The sequence below is a fragment of the Cherax quadricarinatus genome, chromosome 61, assembly GCF_038502225.1.
Source record: "Cherax quadricarinatus isolate ZL_2023a chromosome 61, ASM3850222v1, whole genome shotgun sequence".
NCBI classification, from domain to species: domain Eukaryota; kingdom Metazoa; phylum Arthropoda; class Malacostraca; order Decapoda; family Parastacidae; genus Cherax; species Cherax quadricarinatus.
In genome coordinates this window covers 25,772,870-25,796,334 of record NC_091352.1, presented here as the reverse complement: position 1 = coordinate 25,796,334, position 23,465 = coordinate 25,772,870, and positions in this window count along the sequence as shown.

Below are 23,465 nucleotides of genomic sequence, written 5' to 3'. Positions count from 1 at the left end.
GGAGGATTGTGATAACTAATGGTAACCAATTGCTGACCAGAAGGAAACTTGACTTTCCCGAGCAGTGAGTGAAGACATGAGTGAAGACATGAGTGAAGACATGAGTGAAGACATGAGTGAAGACATGAGTGAAGACATGAGAGAAGACATGAGTGAAGACATGAGAGAAGACATGAGAGAAGACATGAGAGAAGACATGAGTGAAGACATGAGTGAAGACATGAGTGAAGACATGAGTGAAGACATGAGTGAAGACATGAGTGAAGACATGAGTGAAGACATGAGTGAAGACATGAGTGAAGACATGAGAGAAGACATGAGTGAAGACATGAGAGAAGACATGAGTGAAGACATGAGTGAAGACATGAGTGAAGACATGAGTGAAGACATGAGTGAAGACATGAGTGAAGACATGAGAGAAGACATGAGTGAAGACATGAGTGAAGACATGAGTGAAGACATGAGTGAAGACATGAGTGAAGACATGAGTGAAGACATGAGAGAAGACATGAGTGAAGACATGAGTGAAGACATGAGAGAAGACATGGGTGAAGACATGAGTGAAGACATGAGTGAAGACATGAGAGAAGACATGAGTGAAGACATGAGTGAAGACATGAGTGAAGACATGAGTGAAGACATGAGTGAAGACATGAGTGAAGACATGAGAGAAGACATGAGTGAAGACATGAGTGAAGACATGAGAGAAGACATGGGTGAAGACATGAGTGAAGACATGAGTGAAGACATGAGAGAAGACATGAGTGAAGACATGAGAGAAGACATGAGAGAAGACATGAGAGAAGACATGAGTGAAGACATGAGTGAAGACATGAGTGAAGACATGAGTGAAGACATGAGTGAAGACATGAGTGAAGACATGAGAGAAGACATGAGTGAAGACATGAGAGAAGACATGAGTGAAGACATGAGAGAAGACATGAGTGAAGACATGAGAGAAGACATGAGTGAAGACATGAGTGAAGACATGAGTGAAGACATGAGTGAAGACATGAGAGAAGACATGAGAGAAGACATGAGTGAAGACATGAGTGAAGACATGAGTGAAGACATGAGTGAAGACATGAGTGAAGACATGAGTGAAGACATGAGAGAAGACATGAGTGAAGACATGAGAGAAGACATGAGTGAAGACATGAGTGAAGACATGAGTGAAGACTTGAGTGAAGACATGAGTGAAGACATGAGTGAAGACATGAGTGAGCATGTCCGCAATTTGAGCTTCACTCTATATTATCTATACGGGAGGTGAGCTAGCTGCTAGCTTCACTCTATATTATCTATACGGGAGGTGAGCTAGCTGCTAGCTTCACTCTATATTATCTATACGGGAGGTGAGCTAGCTGCTAGCTTCACTCAACATTATCTCTACGGGAGGTGAGCTAGCTGCTAGCATTACTCTATATTATCTCTACGGGAGATGAGCTAGCTCCTGGCTCCACTCTAAATTATCTCTAAGGGAGATGAGCTAGCTCTTGGTTTCACTCTAAATTATCTCTACGGGAGATGAGCTAGCTCCTGGCTCCACTCTAAATTATCTCTACGGGAGATGAGCTAGCTCCTGGCTCCACTCTAAATTATCTCTACGGGAGATGAGCTAGCTCCTGGCTCCACTCTAAATTATCTCTACGGGAGATGAGCTAGCTCCTGGCTCCACTCTAAATTATCTCTACGGGAGATGAGCTAGCTCCTGGTTTCACTCTAAATTATCTCTACGGAAGATGAGCTAGCTCCTGGCTCCACTCTAAATTATCTCTACGGGAGATGAGCTAGCTCCTGGCTCCACTCTAAATTATCTCTACGGAAGATGAGCTAGCTCCTGGCTCCACTCTAAATTATCTCTACGGGAGATGAGCTAGCTCCTGGCTCCACTCTAAATTATCTCTACGGGAGATGAGCTAGCTCCTGGCTCCAGTCTAACCTTCACCTTCTTCTTGCTTCACACATTCCACTTAAGTAGCCTAAAGAATTATCTCTTATATTTTTCAACACACAGACAACCTAGATAGGCTGTCTAAAGAAAACTTTACTATTAATAATGCAATAACTGTCTTACAAGAAGTGCCTAGACATCATATCTCAAAAAAATCAGAGCAATAACATTGTCTTCCCCGAGGACTTAAGTTGTACTAAGCAGCTCCTTTGAATTTCTTCGTAAATATTACTTGGCTCACACTCCAACAGCAAGACAAGCCATAAAAACCACACGTGTCCATTCACGGTGACCTTTCATGCTTCCTCCATGAGTGACTCTTACCCATTGTTGCCGTCATTCTAGATTATAGTCCCTTTATGATATTCACTTCATTTCCAGTCTCTTTAAAGGACCAAATATCCGAAGATACCCGTGGCCTCGTGACTAAACTCTCGCTTCACACGGTGAGTGTCCAGGTTCGATTCCCGACGGGGTTTAAACATTGGACGTGTTTCTTTACCCTGGTTGTCTATGTTCACCCATCAGTAAAATGGGTACCTGGGTGTTAATGGACTCGTGTGGGTCGCATCCTGGGACAAAACTGACCTATTTTGCGGGAAATGCTCAGCATAACAAGCGGCTTTCTATATAGTAGTATGTAATTGATGTCTGTATACCTTGTACATGTACTTGTAGTAAATAAAGATATCATTATTATTATTATTGTTATTATTTGTAACCCTCACTCCGTTTTCTAAATTCTACACAAAATTCTATGCATTATATTCATTTACTCAACACTTTTCTCCCACTTTTTTCCACAAGATTGCTTAAAAGTTTGAAGCAACGTTCAAACACCAATATAAAACGTTCTGGTGTATTTCCCTAGATAGTTCCATGGATAAACTCTTTCTACAGAAAACAATCTCTCTACATCTCATCTTCCATGTATCTAAATGCATCTTTTTCCATGGTCCTCTCCAATCCAATAAATTTCACTACCTATTATTTTTTTTATTCTCATCGCCTTTCCCTTTCGTTGTTCTGTTTGTAATTTCCCTCTTTTACTTACAGTCCCAATTTCCTCCGGGAACTCCACAACTTCTCTTCAGTTTCCGCCCAAAAAACTGAGTCATGAGGAAACAGCAACTGCGATAACTTTCACCTTTATCAGATTCATTTCTTTTTTTTCATTCCATATCTTTCCCCAGCACATTAACTTTCACTTCTCTTACCATCCCATCTATGTTAACCAGCATGACACTACTAGGGTCTTTTTCAGGGATATACTCTCTTTGTCTCGTATATATTCTTGTATATACTCTCTCTCGTATATATTCTGAATCCATAGAAGCGACAAACACTTCATTATATTTATTCTTCATTTATTGTTTCAGTGTAAACAGTTGGTTTACACATCATGAAACCTGGTCACAGACCGGGCCGCGGGGGCGTTGACCCCCGGAACTCTCTCCAGGTAAACATCCCGTACACTTGTTAAACCCGTCTTCTTTCTCAATAATCTTATCTCTATTTATGATAATTCAGCCCCACAGTTTACCCGGTATTCAAAATAGAAAGACTCCATCTACTTAACTGGACGTCGTTTCGAGAGTCAACTCCCCTGTGGCCCAGTCCTTGACCTGGCCTCACGGTAAACTAGAGCCTCAATCAGGCTATTACTGCTGGCCGCACACAATCCAACGTAGGAACCGACTGATCAGGTACTGACTTAGGTATCTGTCCAGTTCCATCATGAAGGCCGCCAGGAACATATTGGTAATTCCCCATATGCATAGTGGGAGACTGTTGAACAGTCTTGGGCCCTAGAAACTTACTGGCGAACCTACATTTCATTGCACCGTCTATCTAGTCTTTGGCTTTCGCAGGAAGAGATTTCTGTGTGTAGATTTGGGACCAATCCGTCTAGGATTTTCCAGGTGTAGATAATGATATACCTCACCCTTCTCAGTTCCAGGAAGTATCGGTCAAGGGACTTCAAACGTTCACGTATAATAAGGTACTTGACTGAACTTCAATGTGCAGTGAAGGTTCTTTGTACATTTGCTAGATATGTGGTTTCACCTGCCTTGAATGGGGTTGTTAGTGTACAAGAGTGACTTAAAAAGCGTCATAATTGGCATGGCATTCCTTGTTTTGAAAGTTCTCATTATCCATCCTATCATTGTCCTCGCAGAGGTGATAGTGACACTGATGTCATCCTTGAAGGTGATCCTCTGATATTTATAGCCCCAGGTCCTTCATATGTCTTTTTCACTTTCTTGTGGTTAGAGTTTGTAGCAACTGAAATTTCTCCTCATTGAACATCATATTGTTATCTGTGGCCGGTTGGAAAACTTGGTTTATATCCACCGTGTCCTCAATTGATAACACTATCATGCAGATTCTAGTATCGTCTGCAAAAGAAGACATGTTGCTATGATTTACATCTCTATGTCTGATATGAGGATGAGGAACAGGATGGGAGTGAATACTGTACTTTGTGGAACAGTTTTTCACTGTGGCAGCCTCCGACTTAACATTGTATATTAGTCAGTGTTCTATTGGTTTGAAAGACAAAAATCAATCTACCCACATTTCCATTAATTCTTTCAGCACGCATTTTGTGCTCTGTTACACTATGTAACACTTGTCGAAGTCTTTTGTAAAGTCTGTGAATTAATATTGGTAGAATTACCGACAGTATGTAAAGTAAAAGAACACAGGTGCAACTAATGTGACATTTTATTATGGCAACGTTTCACTCTCCAGGAGCTTTGTCAAGCCGTTACAAACAATATATGTACGTATAATGTTCGCAAAGACCGTAGTCCTAGCACGGGTCTCAATCTTGCATTGACCTGTCTCTGGCTTCCGAGGGAAAAAGGTTTCTACAATGATGCGATGTATGCTGCTCTTCTGGTCAGTTCATCTGGTGCGTCTCGTAAGCGACAACACCGTATGTGCTCTTAACTGTGGACACTAGCGAGAAGGAGGATGTCGTTATCACGGGCAACAGCTTGTCTGGTTCGCTGACTCCATGGTACACTAGTGTGTCCGCAGTCATCTCTGAGTCCTCTTCGGGAGGGAATATCAGTGCTAGTTGCCTGCGGAGTGTCTCAGTAACTTTTGCACTCCAGAAGACAGTGTGTTAGGGGGCGCTGGACAATGTGCTGGCAGTACTGGCACATCTCAGCCTTGTCTACCATCATCTTGGCAGTGGGAAAGCCCAATCGAAGCCGATGGATGGCAGTACACTGCGCTTTGGATCAGCTTCTATCATATGGAGGGGGTTCTCCCTGAGTCGCTGCTCGGTACCACTGTTGAGATGGGGTATCACCTAAGACCTCCCCCATAAGTTTCTTTGCTCTGGCAGCCACCAGTTTGGTCTGTCGTAGGCTGATGGGGACAGTAATCCCGACATGTGGATAGTCTGTGGCTGCCTTGACTGCATCATCTTCCGCCACATTTCCCCGGATGCCAGAATGGCTGGGGATCCAGTTCAGTGTCGATCTGTTACCCTGAACCTCTAAGGCTATCATTATGCTCAGGATCAATGTGATGAGGTAAAAATTGTCCTGTGGTTGAGGATGGGAGAGGGCATTGATTGCAGAGGTGGAATCAACATGTATGACAGGTCGGAGTCGATGTCGTAGGGCATGTGACAATGCCTGTTGAATCGCCACCAGCTCAGCTTGAAGGATCGTGCAGTGGTCAGGGAGTTGCCAGCCTTGTGTGTGACCATTGTGATACAGTCCAGCTGCTGCTCTCTTCCTGTCAGGGTCGACAGATCCATCTGTGAAATACACTGTACATGTGCCTCCCTTTGCCAGTGCCCCTCTTCAAGGGGTCTCCTTGTTGTGGTGAAGAGGCTCTTGGTCTGAGGAATTATACCTGTCGGTCTCCTTCCTCAGACCGAAACTAATTACCTCCCTATCCCATCCTCCCCATCCTCCCCTTTTTCCTTTCCTCCTCCTCCTCCCCACCCCTCCCTTTTGCCCTTCCTTTTTGGCCTTTGGGATTTTTTCCCACAGACACGCTAGTTCCTAGGTAGGGGAAAGGGTACCGGGGTCCATCCCATTCTGTTGAGGTTCTTGGCAGTGGCGTAGTTTGCCGTGGAATCTGGATTGCCTGGGGATGTCCAGATCCCTCTCCGGTATCCCAGAGGGTGGCTTTGGGTGTCTCTTGGGCGACGGGTGTATCTCTGGAAGCCACCTTTCGGATTCCGGGGGTGGTGGCCGAAGGAGGTATGCTTTGTGGCGGATATCCGGCCGCCCTCTCTTTTGTCCACCGAGGTAGCTCGGCAGATGTGAGGTTGCTTTCTCGGATTGCTGGTTTACTGGCATGATGGATAGGGTATGGCACGGGTTCCATGCTGCATCTACACTACTAGCGGTGCTGAGGTCCTCTTGGGCGCGGAGGGAGATTTCTGGCCCTTTCATTCCTCCTAGGAACTATCCCTCCCCAGTCCCCCCCTTTTTTTATTCTTTTTTTTTATTTTTATTTTCTTTTCTTTTTTCTTTTTTTTTCTTAAAAACAAAAAGAAAGAAGTAACCTAACCATGGCAGCCCCAGTCCATGAACCTGATACCCCCGGGCCCCTTCTTGATACCGCACCCCGTTCTGACCCCGCCTCGTTTTGGACCACTCTTCGGACACTCCTCATGCCTCTGTACCTCTTGCCGGTGCTGTTTCCTCACCCGCTTCAGGTACTGAGGTCTCGACTGACTCCTTCGATTTATCTGACCTCTGCTCTTCTTTGAATATGCTTCCGGCCTCTCCCTCTATGGTGCGGCAATTTTTGAATCGCCGGCCAGTGGTATACGCTCTGTTCTTTATATCTCTCTCCTTCTCGGGCATTATCTATTCCGGATATTGCCTTTCTTGTTTCGTCATTACCGCCACCACTTCTGTTACTTGGCGATTTTAATGCCCATCATTTCCTCTGGGGAGTCTCACTGTGATTCCCATGGCATTCAGTTAGAGGCTTTTCTTGCTACCCACCCCCTCCATGTTTTAAATACAAGTACTCACACCCATTTTGATCCTCAGACTCACACTCTCTCTTGCATCGATCTCACAGTCTGCTCTTCCTCCGCCGCATTAGACTTCACCTGGTCTGTTCTCCCAGATTTACATGAAAGCAACCATTTCTCAATCGTTCTTACGTCTCCTTCATATTCACCACCTCTTCGTATCCCACACTGGCAATTTGATCAGGCAAATTGGAACCTTTACTCACAACTAACTGTTTTTAGTGAGGTTCCTTCTTCGTCCTCTATTGATGAGCTTTTACACCTCTTCTCGTCCACCGTTTTAACCACAGCTTCTCATTCTATACCCCAAACTTTGGGCAGGCATTCTCAGAAATGCATGCCTTGGTGGTCTCCTGCTTGTGCTTGTGCAGCACGTTTGAAACGCGCTGCATGGGGCAGGGACCAGTACAATAGAACCACGGAGAGACTTCTTGATTTTAAGCAGAAGCGTGCGATCACTCGCCGTGTCATCCGTGACGCTAAACGCACTTGCTGGCGAGATTATGTCTCCACCATCACCTTTTCTTCCTCTTTGAGTGGTGTCTGGAAAAAAGTACGAAAGCTGAGTGGTAAATATTCTCCTGACCCGGCTCCTGTTCTGCAGGTTGCCGGTGTTGATATAGCAAACCCACTAGATGTTGCCAATGAAATTGGCAATCATCTATGCCCCTCATTTCTTTCCTCAAAGTCTGCCAGAGAGTTAGCACCCTTGGACTTTTCTTCTCTCAGAGAAGAACAGTATAATGTGCCTTTTACACTTCAAGAACTCTAGGCAACACTCTCAGCTTGCCGATCATCGGCAGCTGGGCCCGACGACATTCATATTCGTATGCTACAACATTTACATCAGTCAGCCCTTGCAGTCCTATTACGCCTTTTCAATCTTATTTGGTCACAAGGAGTTCTTCCACAGCTGTGGAAATCTGCCATTGTTCTCCCTTTCCGCAAACCAGGCACTACGGGACATGAAGCCTCCCACTATCGTCCCATTGCTCTTACCAGTGCAGTTTGCAAAGTGATGGAACGCATAGTAAATAGACGTTTAGTGTGGTATTTAGAGACACACAACAGTCTCTCCACTCGTCAATATGGCTTTCGTAAGGGACGTTCTACCATAGACCCCTTACTACGCTTGGATACGTACGTTCGTAATGCCTTTACGAATAACCACTCAGTTATTGCCATATTTTTTGACCTTGAGAAGGCATATGACACAACTTGGAGGTATAGTATTTTGGCCCAAGCCCACTCCTTAGGCCTCCGAGGCAATCTACCATCCTTCCTTATTAAGAACTTTTTAACTGATAGACATTTCCGTGTTCGGGTTAATAATGTGCTCTCCCCGGACTTTATCCAAGCTGATGGTGTCCCCCAGGGATGTGTTCTGAGCACAACACTTTTTCTCCTTGCTATTAATGATTTGGCCTCTATTCTTCCATCAAATATTTGGTCATCACTCTATGTCGATGACTTTGCTATTGCCTGTGCAGGCGCTGACTGACACCTCATTACAGTTTCTCTCCAGCACGCGGTCGACCGTGTTTCCAATTGGGCCACCACACATGGGTTTAAAATTTCCAGCACCAAAACCCACCAAATTACTTTCACTAGACGCCCTGTCATCTCCGATCATCCTTTGTACCTCTATGGCTCCCGTATCTCTGAATGTAATACAGTCAAGTTTCTGGGCCTCCTCTTTGACTGTAGGTTATCCTGGAAACCTCACATTACCTCTCTGAAGGCAACTTGTCACAGCCAGCTGAACCTTCTTAAAACCCTTGTGCATCTTTCATGGGGAGCTGATCGTCGAACCTTCCATTTATAGAATGGTCACTGATATTAGTAGACATTCTTTATTTGTTCACCGCCCCTGTTTACTCCGTCCCTTCTCTCTTCGCCTACATTCGCTCGTCTTCTCTTCAATTACCACCTTTCTATGTTCATGTAGCATCTCACTTTTCCCTTACCCCTTGGGAAGTTCCAGCTGTTCGAGTCTGTTCTTCCACTCTCCCTTGCTCGAAAGCCCAACTGTCTACGGTCGCTTCACTCTCTCTTTTTCTTGACCACTTCCACTCTCATTCTCATGCCATTGCAGTGCACACAGATGGCTCTAAGTCTTCTGACGGCGTAGGATTCGCAGCAGTGTTTCCAGACAGTGTCGTACGAGGGCATTTACTATCTTCGGCTAGTATTTTTACTGCTGAATTGTATGCCATTCTTGCAGCACTTATCTTTATTGCATCTATGCCTGTATCATCATTTAGAGGTATCCCATTTACGAACTATTTTGCTGCAATAGCTACCCACCTTCACACCTGTTGGCAACAACGTTGGTCTACTATGCTCGGTAACAAACTTCAATCTATTAAACCGAGTATAGGTTACTGGCCGTCTTCTTGTCACCAGTGTCGAGGTTGGGAGACTACTCTCTCCCGTCTTTGCATTGGCCATACTCGTCTTACTCATGGATATCTCATGGAGAGGCGCCCTGCTCCTCTCTGTGAGAATTGTCAGGTTCCATTATCAGTCAGCCACATTCTGTTAGACTGCCCACTTTACCAACGAGCACGCAGAATTTACCTCCGTCATCGTCTTCGCTCCGCTGCTCTCTCTTTACCTTCCCTTCTTGCTGATGGACCCACCTTTCATCTGGACTCTCTCATTGACTTTTTGACAACAACTGACTTCACAAACTCTGATACCTTCAACCCTTTCTACCTCAATCTCTTGCTACCCTCTACCCCCACACTATCCCCTGCCCCTCTGTTTTCTGTAACCTACTGATCATCCCTCCCTGTGAGGGAAAAGTTCAATAGATAGGAGTAGCGATATAGTAACAATAGTTTCATTGCCGGCTACTTGTTAAGGTAGGGTAAGTCCAGCTCCCGCTATTCCCCCCCCCCTTTTTCCTCCTCCCCGAAAGTGATAGTTTGCTTGCCGGCTACTTGTTGAGGTAAGGTAAGTCTGGCTCCCGCTATTCCTGCCTTTTCTCCCCCATCCCTAAAGTGATAGTTTGATTGCCGGCTGCTTGTTAAGTAGGGTCAGCCTAGCTCTCGCTATCCCTTCCCCTCCTTCTTCCCCCCCCCCGAAAGGTGACGTGTGGGGCTCCGGTCCAAACAGTAATCACTAGCCTCACAGCTCCCAGCACTACTGTAAGTACATGCCTGTCTTGTATTCTAGTGGATTTATTGGTTAAAAAGCTTCACTTTTGACCAATAATAAACTTAGTCCTTTCAGTCTTGCTCTAAGTTGACTGTTGTAATAATCACCACGTCTTTTAGGTATTGTACTTATCATAGAGAGTGATTTCTTAAGCAGTGGGTAACCTGTCTATCTTTCCAGCTTGGATGACAGAGAGGGTCACCTGCCAATCAACGAGTAGAATTGATGGAGATGGACTAACGTCCTGAGACTTCCCCTTTTTGGATTTAATTACCTGTGCATCTTTATGAAATTGCAGGATGTAACCCCTCATCATTGCAGCGGTAAAGAACCTGCTTTCCTGTCATCGAGATAGAATACTCAAGGCTTTACTGTGAAGGACTAGCCAGTGGGTTGTAACCAACACCTGCGACCCCCCCCCACATCATCAGCAGCGGCTACGATTTCAACAACATGCAGTGTCACCAACACCAGACACCCAAGTTTTATATATATTAGCGTTGAATTCAGATATCATTTATATTTTTCATTTTTCATTTTCTTTAATGTAGGATCAATATTTCATATTTAAGTGTTTTATATTTTATATTTTCTAAATAATAAAGTGTTTATGTTTGTCAGTTTTTATTCTTTTTCCATACATTAATTTTCCTGAGGAGGAGCCAGCCTTAGTAATACTGACTGAAGTTGTTACAGGGCTGAGTAAGCCTTCACACTCCCCCCTTCTGTCACCCAATACCCTCGCTTCCTTCCCTACCCTTCAGCGCTGTATAGCCCTCGTGGTTTAGCGCTTCTTTTTAATTATAATAATAATCTGCCAGTGCCATGCTTGTCTCAACATGATTGCTGAGGGTGTCTTCACTGCAGAGAAGCTTAGAGATGGGTAGTTGCATGACGCAAACATCGGCTGGATCTGGGCCCCAGGGAGGTGGTGAATGATACCCAACAACAGGAAGGTCACAACTCTTCTCAAGGAGTAGTTGCATAGGCAGCAGCTTCTACCCAGCAGCACAAAACGAACGAATCCAGGAGTAGTCCGTGAAGAGTGTGGGATCTTGTGTCATGGTTGTCAATATCCGTCTTCTTAGTGGGGTACCTTGCTGCCGGTGCAGAATCGTGGCTACTTTGCAGGCTATTTTGGCTCTCTGATTAATAGTCGGGCGTCGTTGAATTTCATAAGGTGATTGGTGGAATTCCGGTGTTGTTCACAGGCATTGTTCAAGTTATCATTCCTACATGCGTTGATGTGTTCATTGAGGCGTGTTTTGATGTTTCTAGCTGTTTCACCTACATATATCTTGTCACAGCCTTCACAAGGTATAGTGTAAACTCCTGCATTGACTGGTTCATGGTCGATCGATTTTGTCCTGGTTAGACTCCTTATATAAGGAAGTACTGATGTTAACAAGGGTCCGATACTAGATTTGGTTTTTGCCTTGTTTTTCACATATGAAAAGAATAAGAGTAAGAGTATATAGGCAGTAGTGGCACGCAAGCTTTGTTATTTTTTTCATCAGCCAGAGCCCATCAACGATTCTATGATGTAGATAAATGGTTCAGAGAACCGACAAGTTGATAAATTGATGGCCTAATTGCAGTCATAACTGCACTAACGCACGTAGAACCCAGAATGACCCAAGATAAACAACAGTAATACCAACAAATCGAGAAATTACCGATCGAAGTGAAGACTGCCCCTCAAACGCTAAACACAGCCCCGCTGCTCTAAACAAGTACAGTTTATCTTACCACAGCAACTCCTGTACTACTATGAGATCAAATCATAAAACGCACACCACCCAATGCTGCACTCTCACTCAGTAACCAATGCTGCTGGCAGACACACAGCAATGCTCCTACACGATATTCCAGAGGTAAATTTGCTAAACAATGGAGACCCCACACACCTGCTAGGCGGCCGCCTCGACCTTACCTTCAGGACAAGACAACTCGCAGCATGAGCCACATGGGAAACTCATCCTAACCTTGTCAGTGACCACTTTACAGTGATCACCACCTTCAACATCAACAGGATTCCCACAGTTGTGTGGCCTTCAAATGGGACGTAAAGAGGGCCAACTGAAAGGTGTTCCAAGATTATCTTCATGATTGGTGGTCCACATACACGCTATCCGAAGACTGTGATAAAGCTGAACAGGAGCTAATCACTGTTCTCATCCAGGCAGCAGAGTGCGCAATTCCAAAGAAGTCCGCAGGATACACTCACAAAAGAGATTGGTGGTTCTACAACGAGGAGGTGCGGGAGTAGAACCACCGCATCAACTCTTTCAGGAATCTATACAGGCGTAACCCTACGGCAGAGAACAGGAATACTCTGAGAGCCGTTGTGCAGCATACCCGCTGAGTCTTCTCAGAGTAAAAACTGAGAAACCATACCACGGGTCAGAGCGTTTCAAAACTCCAGACCGTCGCGTTAGCCACTGGTCCAGTGGCTAACGCGATGCGGGTTCAAATCCCGCCTGTGGTATGGTTTGTTTGTAAACGTGTCATTACGATTTCGTGAGTCATAAAAACTGAGAAATGGCTGGAGTGGTGCTCAATATTCGGGCATCACACCACCTTATCTGAGATATGGGGCAAGCTCAACATAGCAACTGGCAAGAGCAAGCTGAGGCCACCAGCACACCTGTGAAGGCTTATTCAGTCCTGTAACAACTTCAGACAGTATTACCAAGGCTGGCTCCTTCTCAGGAAAATTAATGAATAGAAAAAAGAAATAATAATTCACAAAGATAAACACTTAATTATTTATAAATGGTAAGATAAAACAGTGAAACATGAAGGTTTATCCTGTTTGAAAGAAAAATGAAAAATGAAATGAAAAAAATGACATTTGAATTCAACGCTAATATGTACAGTTATACCGGGGTGTCTGGTGGAGGTTGACACCGTCTTGTAGAAATTGTAGCCGTTACTGATGATGTGGGGGGGGGGGGGAGGGTCACAGGTGTTGAGTGACAACCCAACGGCTAGTTCTTCCCAGAGTCTATAGCCTTGAATAGTCAGTCCAGATGACAGGAACGCAGGTTCTTTACCACTACAAAGATGAGGGGTTGTTGTCTGCTGTCGCCTACAGTTATCAGGTAGGTAGATCAAAAAAGTGACGTCTCCGGACTTTTGCAAAAGTCCTTCTCCTTCAACACTTCTCGTTGGTTGGCAGGTGACCCGATCTGTCATTCCAAGCTGGAAAGAGAGACAGGTTACCCACTGCTTAAGAAATCACTCTCCATGATAAGTACAATACCTAAAAGACGTGGTGATTATCAAAACATCTAACATGGAGATCAAGGCTGAAAGGACTAAGTTTATTATTGGTCAAAAGTGAAGCTTTCAACCAATAAGTCCACTAGAATAGGAGCAGAGACTTTTACTTACAGTTGTGCTGGGAGCTGTGAGTCGAGTGATTACTGTTTGGCTGGAGCCCCACACGTCACCTTTCGGGGTGGAAAAAAAGGGGGGAATAGCGGGAGCTAGACTTACCCTACCTTAACAAGCAACCGGCAATCAAACTATCGTTACCATATACTCGCTCATTACTCCTATCTGTTGAACTTTTCCCCTCACAACACCCGAACCCATCCCAGGAAGCTGAGAAACTAGAAGAGCTCTTCACTTCCAAGGGAGCATCCACTCAGCTCCCACAGGACATCCAGAATATACAGACGGATCTTCTGCCTCAACGCCACTTAATGATACAAGCTGCATGTGAGTCGGAAGATGTGACTGATGAAGACCTCAGGAACCTGGAACTCCAACGTGCCATTAAGAACACAGGTGACACTGCCCTGGGCATCAATGGTGTCACGTACTCCATGATTGCACTGGCTGGTCAGAGTGGATGGGGGGCCATACTAGACGTCATAAAGACGTCGTGGACGGCTGGGACACTGCCAACAGCTTGGAAGAAGGCTACCATTGTACCAGTTCCAAAGCCCAAGCACCCAGGCAGTATGAGACCCATACTGTTTAGCCAAGACTACTGAGAAGATGGTGTTAAACCGCCTCCTATGGAAACTTGGACCCCCTCATCATCATATATTTGGCTTCACCAAAGGAGTGGGTACAGGAGAGTGCATAACCACTCTACTAAGCCAGATTGCTGATAGTAACAATAAACCTAGTATCGTCGTCTACCTCGACATTGAGAAGGCATTTGAGCTAGCCAGCCCCACAGCAATTCTAGCAATACTAGCTCGGAAGGGGATCAAAGGGCGCCTCCTGTCCTGGATAGAGTCCTACCTTAGGGATAGGCAGGCCTGTGTCAGCTTTCAGGGACACTACTGTTCCTTTAAAACCTTGGAAAACGGCACCCCACAAGGAGGTGTGCTCAGTTCTACCCTGTTTAACGTCCTTATGCAAAAACTTGTGAGCCTTCCCTTTCATAGTGGTACGCAGCTACTCAGCTATGCTGATGATCTTGAGCTCGTAGTGAATGGGAAAGGCAATTTGGAGCGACAGGCCCAGAAAGCTTTGGACCTAATTACGCAGTCTTGCAAGGAACTAGGCCTCAAGATCTCGGCCGAGAAATCTCTTGCAGTGATGTTCAAGGGACCAGATTCTGTGAATAGATTACATATTCAGGATACAGAACTTGAGTGGACAGGCTCCTACCTATACCTTTCAGAAACAGGCCGAGTATGTCAGATCCCATGCTCTACTCAGATTCAACGCCATGAGAGCCATGGCGAGGCACCGTGCAGGGGCGAGCAAAGATGTACTTTGCTTGTACTATATACAAGCTATATGCTCGCTCATTGACTACGGTGCACCGGCGATAGCTCATCTCTTCCCTCAGAGCAGGCAAAGGGTGGAGGTCGTACAAAACCAGGCGATAAGAACTATGCTTGGGACCCCCATCTGGACCAACACAGTATGTTTCAGATCTGAGGCCCGGCTTCCTTCCCTGGCTGACAGAGGAAGATACATAAACGTCTGCAAAGTAGCCATGATTCTGCACCGGCAGCAAGGTACCCCACTAAGGACACGGATATTGACATCCATGACACAAGATCCCACACTCTTCACGGTCTACTCCTGGATTCGTTCGTTTTATGCTGCTGGGTGGAAGCTGCTGCCTATACAACTACTCCTTGTGAAGAGTTGTGACCTTCCTGTTGCTGGGTACCATCCACCACCTCCCTGGCGCCCAGATCCAGCCGATGTTTGCGTCATGAAACTACCTACCTCTAAGCCTCTCTACAGTCAAGACACCATCAGCAATCATGCTGAGACAGGCATGGCACTGGCAGAGGGAGGCACATGTGCAGAGTATTTCACAGATGGTTCTGTCGACCCTGACAGGAAGAGAGCAGCAGCTGGACTGTACCACAATGGTCACACACAAGGCTGGCTACTCCCTGACCACTGCACGATCCTTCAAGCTGAGCTGGTGGCGATTCAGCAGGCACTGTCACATGCCCTACGACATCGACTTCGACCTGTCATATATGTTGATTCCACCTCTGCAATGAATGCCCTCTCCCATCCTCAACCACAGGACAATGTTCACCTCATCACATTGATCCTAAGCATAATGACAGCCTTAGAAGTTCAGGGTAACAGATCGACACTGAACTGGATCCCCAGCCATGCTGGCATCCGGGGAAATGAGGTGGCAGATGATGCAGCAAAGGCAGCCACAGACTATCCACATGTTGAAGATTGAGACACTTATGCAGCATATGGGAATCTTTATTCAGGAAACGTTTCGCCACACAGTGGCTTCATCAGTCCAATACAAAGAGGAAGGCGTAAGGAGAGGAGGAGAATGAGGTAATAGGTCCCTCAACCTGGAGTCGATGTGTTCAGTCCATCAATCTTGTAGAATGTACAGCATAGGGCCGTAGACGTGGCTTATATACTGTAGTGAGGTGACGTGAAGCAGATGGAGGCGGGGTCATAGTGGTACCATCCACTAGTCGAAGTAGGTATATATATATAGTGGATGGTACCACTATGACCCCGCCTCCATCTGCTTCACGTCACCTCACTACAGTATATAAGCCACGTCTACGGCCCTATGCTGTACATACTACAAGATTGATGGACTGAACACATCGACTCCAGGTTGAGGGACCTATTACCTCATTCTCCTCCTCTCCTTACGCCTTCCTCTTTGTATTGGACTGATGAAGCCACTGTGTGGCGAAACGTTTCCTGAATAAAGATTCCCATATGCTGCATAAGTGTCTCAATCTTCAACTTGTCGGTTTTTCAAACCATTCATCACAGACTATCCACATGTTGGGATTACTGTCCCCATCAGTCTACGACAGACCAAACTGGTGGCTGTCAGAGCAATGAAACTTATGGTAGAGGTCTTAGGTGATACCCCATCTCAACAGTGGTACCGAACAGCGACTCAGGGAGAACCCCCTCCACATGATAGAAGCTGGTCCAGAGTGCAGTGTACCGCCATCCATCGGCTTCGTTTGATCTTTCCCACAGCCAAGATGATGGTAGACAAGGCTGAGAAGGAGATGAGCCAGTACTGCCAGCACATTGTCCAGCGCCCCCTAACGCACTGTCTTCTTGAGTGCAAAGTTACTGAGACACTCCGCAGGCAACTAGCACTGATATTCCCTCCCGAAGAGGACCCAGAGATGGAAATAAATGGTATAAAATACCGACACAATGGAAACATAAACACATATGCAGTTTATTGTGATTCTTTATTGACAACGTTTCGCCCACACAGTGGGCTTTTTCAAGTCACAAACAGATCTACCTGGGGTGGAAGGTACGGGAGTATTTATAGTCAGGTTCAGAATGTTGAGGTCAGGTGAAGAATGCTGCATCTGATGATCTACCGGGTGGGGATATAGAGTCTTGGGTAGCTTGGCAAGGGTATTGGACAAGTTGTGAGTAGTCCTTCTGCAGTGTTCTATGTTCTTATGTGGGATAGCGATGAAGAAGTTTCTTGGCAAGTGGTTCAGCTATGTTATAGAAGCCATTGTTCTGGTTGAAATTGCTGGTTATAGAGATAAGCGATGATTTCAGGATTCTTCGGTATTGAGTGTTGCCTTCTGTGGCGATAAGTCTTGAGTTTCTGCAGTTAATTAAATGGTTGTGTGAATTGCGATGTTGTACACAGGCATTCCTTGTATCGTCAGTCCTGCTCGCGTATTGGTGTTCTGAAATACGTGTTTGGAGGTCTCTTGATGTTTCGCCCACGTATAATTTGTTGCAGTCATTACAAGGGATTATGTATGCCCCTGCAGAGGATGGAAGCTTGTCCTGTCTACTACTGGTGATGTCCTTGATGGTCGTGGTTGTGGAGGTAGATACTTGGAATGATGTATTGGAAAAGATTTTGGAAACATGTTTGGCAATGGAGTTGGTGGGGAGGACTATGTATCTCTTCTCGGCAGTGTCTTCTCTGGGTGTGTTGAAGATGTTTAATGCCCGCCGTCTGCAGTCTCTGGTGAAGTGACGAGGATAGTAGAGTTTAGAAAATACTTGTTCAATTATAGTGCATTCTTCCTCAAGGAACTTTTCTAGACTAAACTATTTTCTAAACTCTACTATCCTCGTCACTTCACCAGAGACTGCAGACGGCGGGCATTAAACATCTTCAACACACCCGGAGAAGACACTGCCGAGAAGAGATACATAGTCCTCCCCACCAACTCCATTGCCAAACATGTTTCCAACATCTTTTCCAATACATCATTCCAAGTATCTACCTCCACAACCACGACCATCAAGGACATCACCAGTAGTAGACAGGACAAGCTTCCATCCTCTGCAGGGGTATACATATTCCCTTGTAATGACTGCAACAAATTATACGTGGGCGAAACATCAAGAGACCTCCAAACACGTATTTCAGAACACCAATACGCAAGCAGGATTGACGATACAAGGAATGCCTGTGTAGAACATCGCAATTCACACAACCATTTAATTAACTACAGAAATTCAAGACTTATCGCAACAGAAGACAACACTCAATGCCGAAGAATCCTGGAATCATCGCTTATCTCTATAACCAACAATTTCAACCAGAACAATAGCTTCTCTAACATAGCTGAACCACTTGCCAAGAAACTTCTTCATCGCTATCCCACATAAGAACATAGAACACTGCAGAAGGTCTACTCACAACTTGTCCAATACCCCTGCCAAGCTACTCAAGACTCTATAACCCCACCCGGTAGATCATCAGATGCAGCATTCTCCACCTGACCTGAACATTCTGAACCTGACTTTAAATACTCCCGTACCTTCCACCCCAGGTAGATCTGTTTGTGACTTGAAAAAGCCCACTGTGTGGGCGAAACGTTGCCAATAAAGGATCACATTAAGCTGCATGTGTGTTTATGTTTCCAGGACTCAGAGATGACTGGGGCCACACTAGTGTACCATGGAGTCAACGAACCACACAAGCTGTTGCCTGTGATAATGACATATCCTCCTCCTCGCTAGTGTCCACAGTTAGGAGTACATACGGTGTTGTCGCTTATGAGACACACCAGATGAACGACCAGAACAGTGTTTGAGCAGCATACGTTGCAACATTGCAGAACCCTTTCTCCTTCGGGAGCCAGCGACGGGTCATTGCAAGATTAGGACCCGTGCCAAGACTCCGGTCTTGGCGAACACTATAAAACAAACAACATCAAGAGCAGCAAGGTAACACCTAGAGATCGACTATTCCACATGACAACCCATCAGGATGCTGGTGCACCGTCTGTCCCCCTCACCACCCAGGGCGACGCATCAACAACCACAAACAAGGCCAACTCCCCCTCACCCACCAACCAAGGCGACTCCTCAACAACAACACCAACCATAGCCGACTCCCTCTCTGACCCTACTGCCGTCATAGAATTTAACCCATCTGATACGCTCCCAGGTATGACCAATGATCTTGACACTCTTTAAGACACACATCTCCACCCTAATGGGGGATAACATGGATCTTCGTACTGAAAATATGAATTTTCGTACAACAATATAAACCATGAATCTAAGTTAGCCCAACTTGAAAACAAGATCAAAAGCTAGCAACAGCTGGAATGACTGATTTTTTCAAGATCCTCCAAGCAGTCATTGCCAGCCACACAAAGGTTGAAGATGTGGTCAAGGGCTGAAAAATCAACATGGATACCCAAATGAATAAATATTTTGCTTACCAAGACGATAAAACAGAGCAGGATAAGTTATCTGATGCAGTAGTAATTAACAGTCCACTCTTTCCTAGTGAATTAAACCATACCAACTGCAAAGCTACAACTCTTCAGATCATACATGACCACCTACACCCGCAGTGGTATTCATTGCGCGGCTCGCGAGCCACCAGCGGCTCGCGATGACTCAATTCACGGCTCACGAAAAATATATAAATTAATTAATAAAAAAAATTATATAGAAAAATAATTTTTCAAGTAAGATACATATTTTCATGAGATGAGATGGAAGACGAAGTCACAGTAAGAGATAACATTCTAACATCCCTACCCTAGTCATACAGAAATCATACGTGTCCACTACGGGAAACTGATCAGGGACACGTCTAGCTCTAGGCGTCGGTGATCTAGCTGAATCAGTTGAGTTCAAGCTTTCGGGGGAGACTGGACATATATGAAAGTAACGACTTAACTGTTGCTGCTTGTGGAAGCTAGCTGCGATGGGCTAGTTTTACTTGAAACCAAAGTGCAGTCAAGTAGTGTCCATTATGATGGATCGATTTAAGTTAATCAGCAGCCAGCACACTTCCGCTCATCACAGCATTAAGTAAGTTTGGTCTTTATTTTGCTATTAATAACAAGATATGCAGGCTAATATTACCATGTCTAATTTTTCTCATTTACTATATTGCACTAGCAGCTCAGTACTACTTAATTTAGTTGAGTTACGCTAACTTGCAGTAGCTGCGGCTCAATCAATGTGTTTAACCCAAGTGGCTGTCTTGCAAAAAATAGTGAATAACACTGAGTCCTGCAGGTTAATGTGCCGGCATCAGAAATAAAAGAAACAGTTACTAGGGAACCAAGGTAGAAAACAAAATGTTATTTATTTATTTTTTTATTTATTTGAACATGATACAGAGAAGTACAAAGGAATACAGTAATTAAGTGTAACATGCCAAAGCCCCTTGTATGCAGAGCATTATGGGCATCCTTAAAGTTAACTTAAGATTAATTAAGCAATGATATATTCAGTGGTAATACATTATTGTAAACAGATAACAATTAAGCACAAATGAGTATTACAAAGACAGGTCATGTGGTCATTTACTGTGTTGCTGAGCATTCAGTAGAATGGAGTATTCAGTTGGGTAATGTAATAAAAAATAACAAAGTGTGATTGGGTCACAGGTTAAACATTCATGAGATACAATTATGAGAAACATTTGTGAGATGCAATTTATGAGATACAATTATTCAGCATTTGTTTAGTTGTGGGTGAGTAAGTGATTTTTTAGAAGAGACTTGAATTTATAAACAGACAGTGTTTCTTTTATATTCACAGGTAATGAATTCCAGATTTTAGGGCCTTTTATGTGCATTGAGTTTTTACATAGCGTGAGATGGACACGAGGAACATCAAAGAGTGATCTGTGTCTTGTGTTATGGTCATGTGTTCTGTTGAGGTTGGTTAGGAGATGTTTGAGGGGAGGGTTTATATCAGAGTTAAGTGTTCTATGTATGTAGTAGGTGCAGTAATAAGTATGGATGTTTTGTATGGTGAGTAGGTTTAGTGTACTGAATATTGGTGGAGTGTGCTGCCTGTAGTGGGAATTTGTTATCATTATGACTGCAGCCTTTTGTTGGGTAATTAGTGGTCTGAGATGGTTTATTGTTGTTGAACCCCGTGCACAAATTCCATAGGTGAGATAGGGGTAAATAAGTGAGTGATATAGGGCCAGGAGGGCTGACTGTGGAACATAGTACTGTATCTTCGATAGTATGCCTACGGTCTTGGAAATTTTCTTGGAAATTTATTGTATATGTGTTTGAAATTTAAGTCTATTATCAAGGTGGATTCCTAAGAATTTTCCCTCTGAGTTTTGTGATAGATGATCCATTTATCATTATGTTAAGAGGTACATCTGTAGTTCTGTTACCAAACTGAATGAAGTAGGTTTTGTCAATGTTTAGAGTAAGTTTGTTAGTCCTCATCCAGGTAGATATTTTCTGTAATTCGGTATTTACAGTATTGGCTAGCGTGACTGGGCTCGGGTGAGAGAAGACGTATATAGTGTCATCTGCAAATAGTGTGGGTTTGAGTAATTGCGATGCATTTGGTAGGTCATTTATGTATATGAGAAAGAGAAGAGGGCCAAGGACACTTCCATGTGGGACACCAACTGTAATTGGCTGTGCGGAAGAGTTTGCCCCATTTGTGTACATATATTGGCTTCTGTTGCTGAGGTATGACTTTAGGTAGTTGAGGGAGTGCCCTCTTATACCATAGTGTGACAATTTTATGTGGAGCTAACCATGGTCAACTGTATCAAAAGCTTTACGTAAGTCAATGAAGATCCTCAGTGAGACTTCTTTTTTCTCTATTGCAGTGTATGTATGTTCTAGCATGTGTATAATAGCATCATTAGTATTTTTATTAGGCCTGAACCCAAAGTGACAGAGGTTGAGTATGTTGTGGGAGATGAGGTAGGAATAGATTCGCTTATGAATTAATTTTTCGAAGATTTTAGAGAGAGGGTGTAAGTTGGATATTGGCCTATAGTTATTCAAGTCTGTTTGGTCTCCTCCTTTATGGATCGGGGTGACCCTTGCTATTTTGAGAACTGCAGGGAAGGTAGAGGATTCGATGGATTTGTTAAAGAGTGTTGCAGTGATTGGTGATAGGACTTGTGACGCTTTTTTGTATATAATTGTGGTAAGGTATTTAAAACTCCTGTCTTGTTTTTTTAGCGTGTTGATAATAAGGGAGACTTCAACTACCCGAACAGCGTGTTCGGGTAGTTGCCAGTGAGGTAGTCATTGGGTGGGGTATTTGACCTTGGGATTTTTTTTGGCAAGGGTTTTTCCTATAGTGGAGAAGAAATCATTGAGTCTGCTGTTTCAGTTGGTGGGAGTTGGGGTTCATCTGGTTTTGTTAGTTCAATTTCGCTATTTCGTGATATCTTTTTTGTTCCTAGAATTTCTGATAGGGTTTTCCAGGTCTTTTTTATATCACCTCTTAAGTTGGATAACCTGTTCTCATAATACAATTTTTTAGCCCTTCTTATCAGGCTGGTTAGGATTGACGAGTTACGTTTTGTTTGGTCTCTGGTTATGTGACCCATTCTGTACTGTTTTTCGTATAGGTGCTTTGTATTTATGGATTTGAGGATGCTGGGTGTTATCCAGGGACTATTCAGTCTCTTAGCTGCCATCTTTTTAGTTTTTTTAGGGCAGCGCTTGTTGTAGAGGTATTGGGTCTTTTTTAGAAAATTATTAATACATTCATCAATATCTGTATATATTTCTAGCTCAGTGTGGCAGTCAATGTTTGTCACTGCTGCTGTGAAGTTATTAATAGCTACCTCATTGTGAAGTCTGAAAGTGACTTTAGTAGTGTCTTGGGGTAATTTGCCAAGGTTTGTTATGAGGAAGGTAGGGTAGTGGTTTGTGTTATTATCTGTGATTATGCCTGATTTTAAAGGGGATATGGTGTTGGTCCAGACGTGGTCTAGGATGGAAACACTAGTCTGTGTAACTCTTGTAGGTTTTGTTACTGTTGGTAGCAACGTGCAGTTACTCATAATGTTTGCGAATTCAGTAACATGTGGGTCCTGGTCTTGCAGGAGATTTACATTGAAGTCACCTGAGAACAGTAAGTGATCTTTATTTATGCGTGCATCAGTTATCATACTTCCTAGGTTGTCACTAAAACGACTAATGTTTGACTGTGGAACTCTGTAGATGTTTATCAATGTGAGAGGTTTTTGTAGGAATTTGGATTTGAATTTAGCTATTATATATTCCCCATGTTCATCCCTTGTGCAAGTATTAGTGATACATTCTAGTTGGTCTGAGTAGTATATAGCTGTGCCACCCCCTTGTTGATCTGGCCTACAGTTGTGTATGGCTGTGTAACCAGGAATGGCATAGACATCTGTAGTATCAGGCTTTAGCCAGGTTTCGGTGAGAGTAATGATGGACATACTGGCATGCAGAGAATTTAGTAATGCTATGAGGCCATCGTAATGCTTGCTTAAAGATCTGATATTGTAACTAAAGACAGTTATGTTGTTGTTGGCTCTGAGAAGTGCCTTTGATTGTTCTGCTGTGTAGTAATTACAGTTACTGTTTGATTCATTTAAGTCAATCAGTAAGAGGTTGGTATCAGGATCAATGC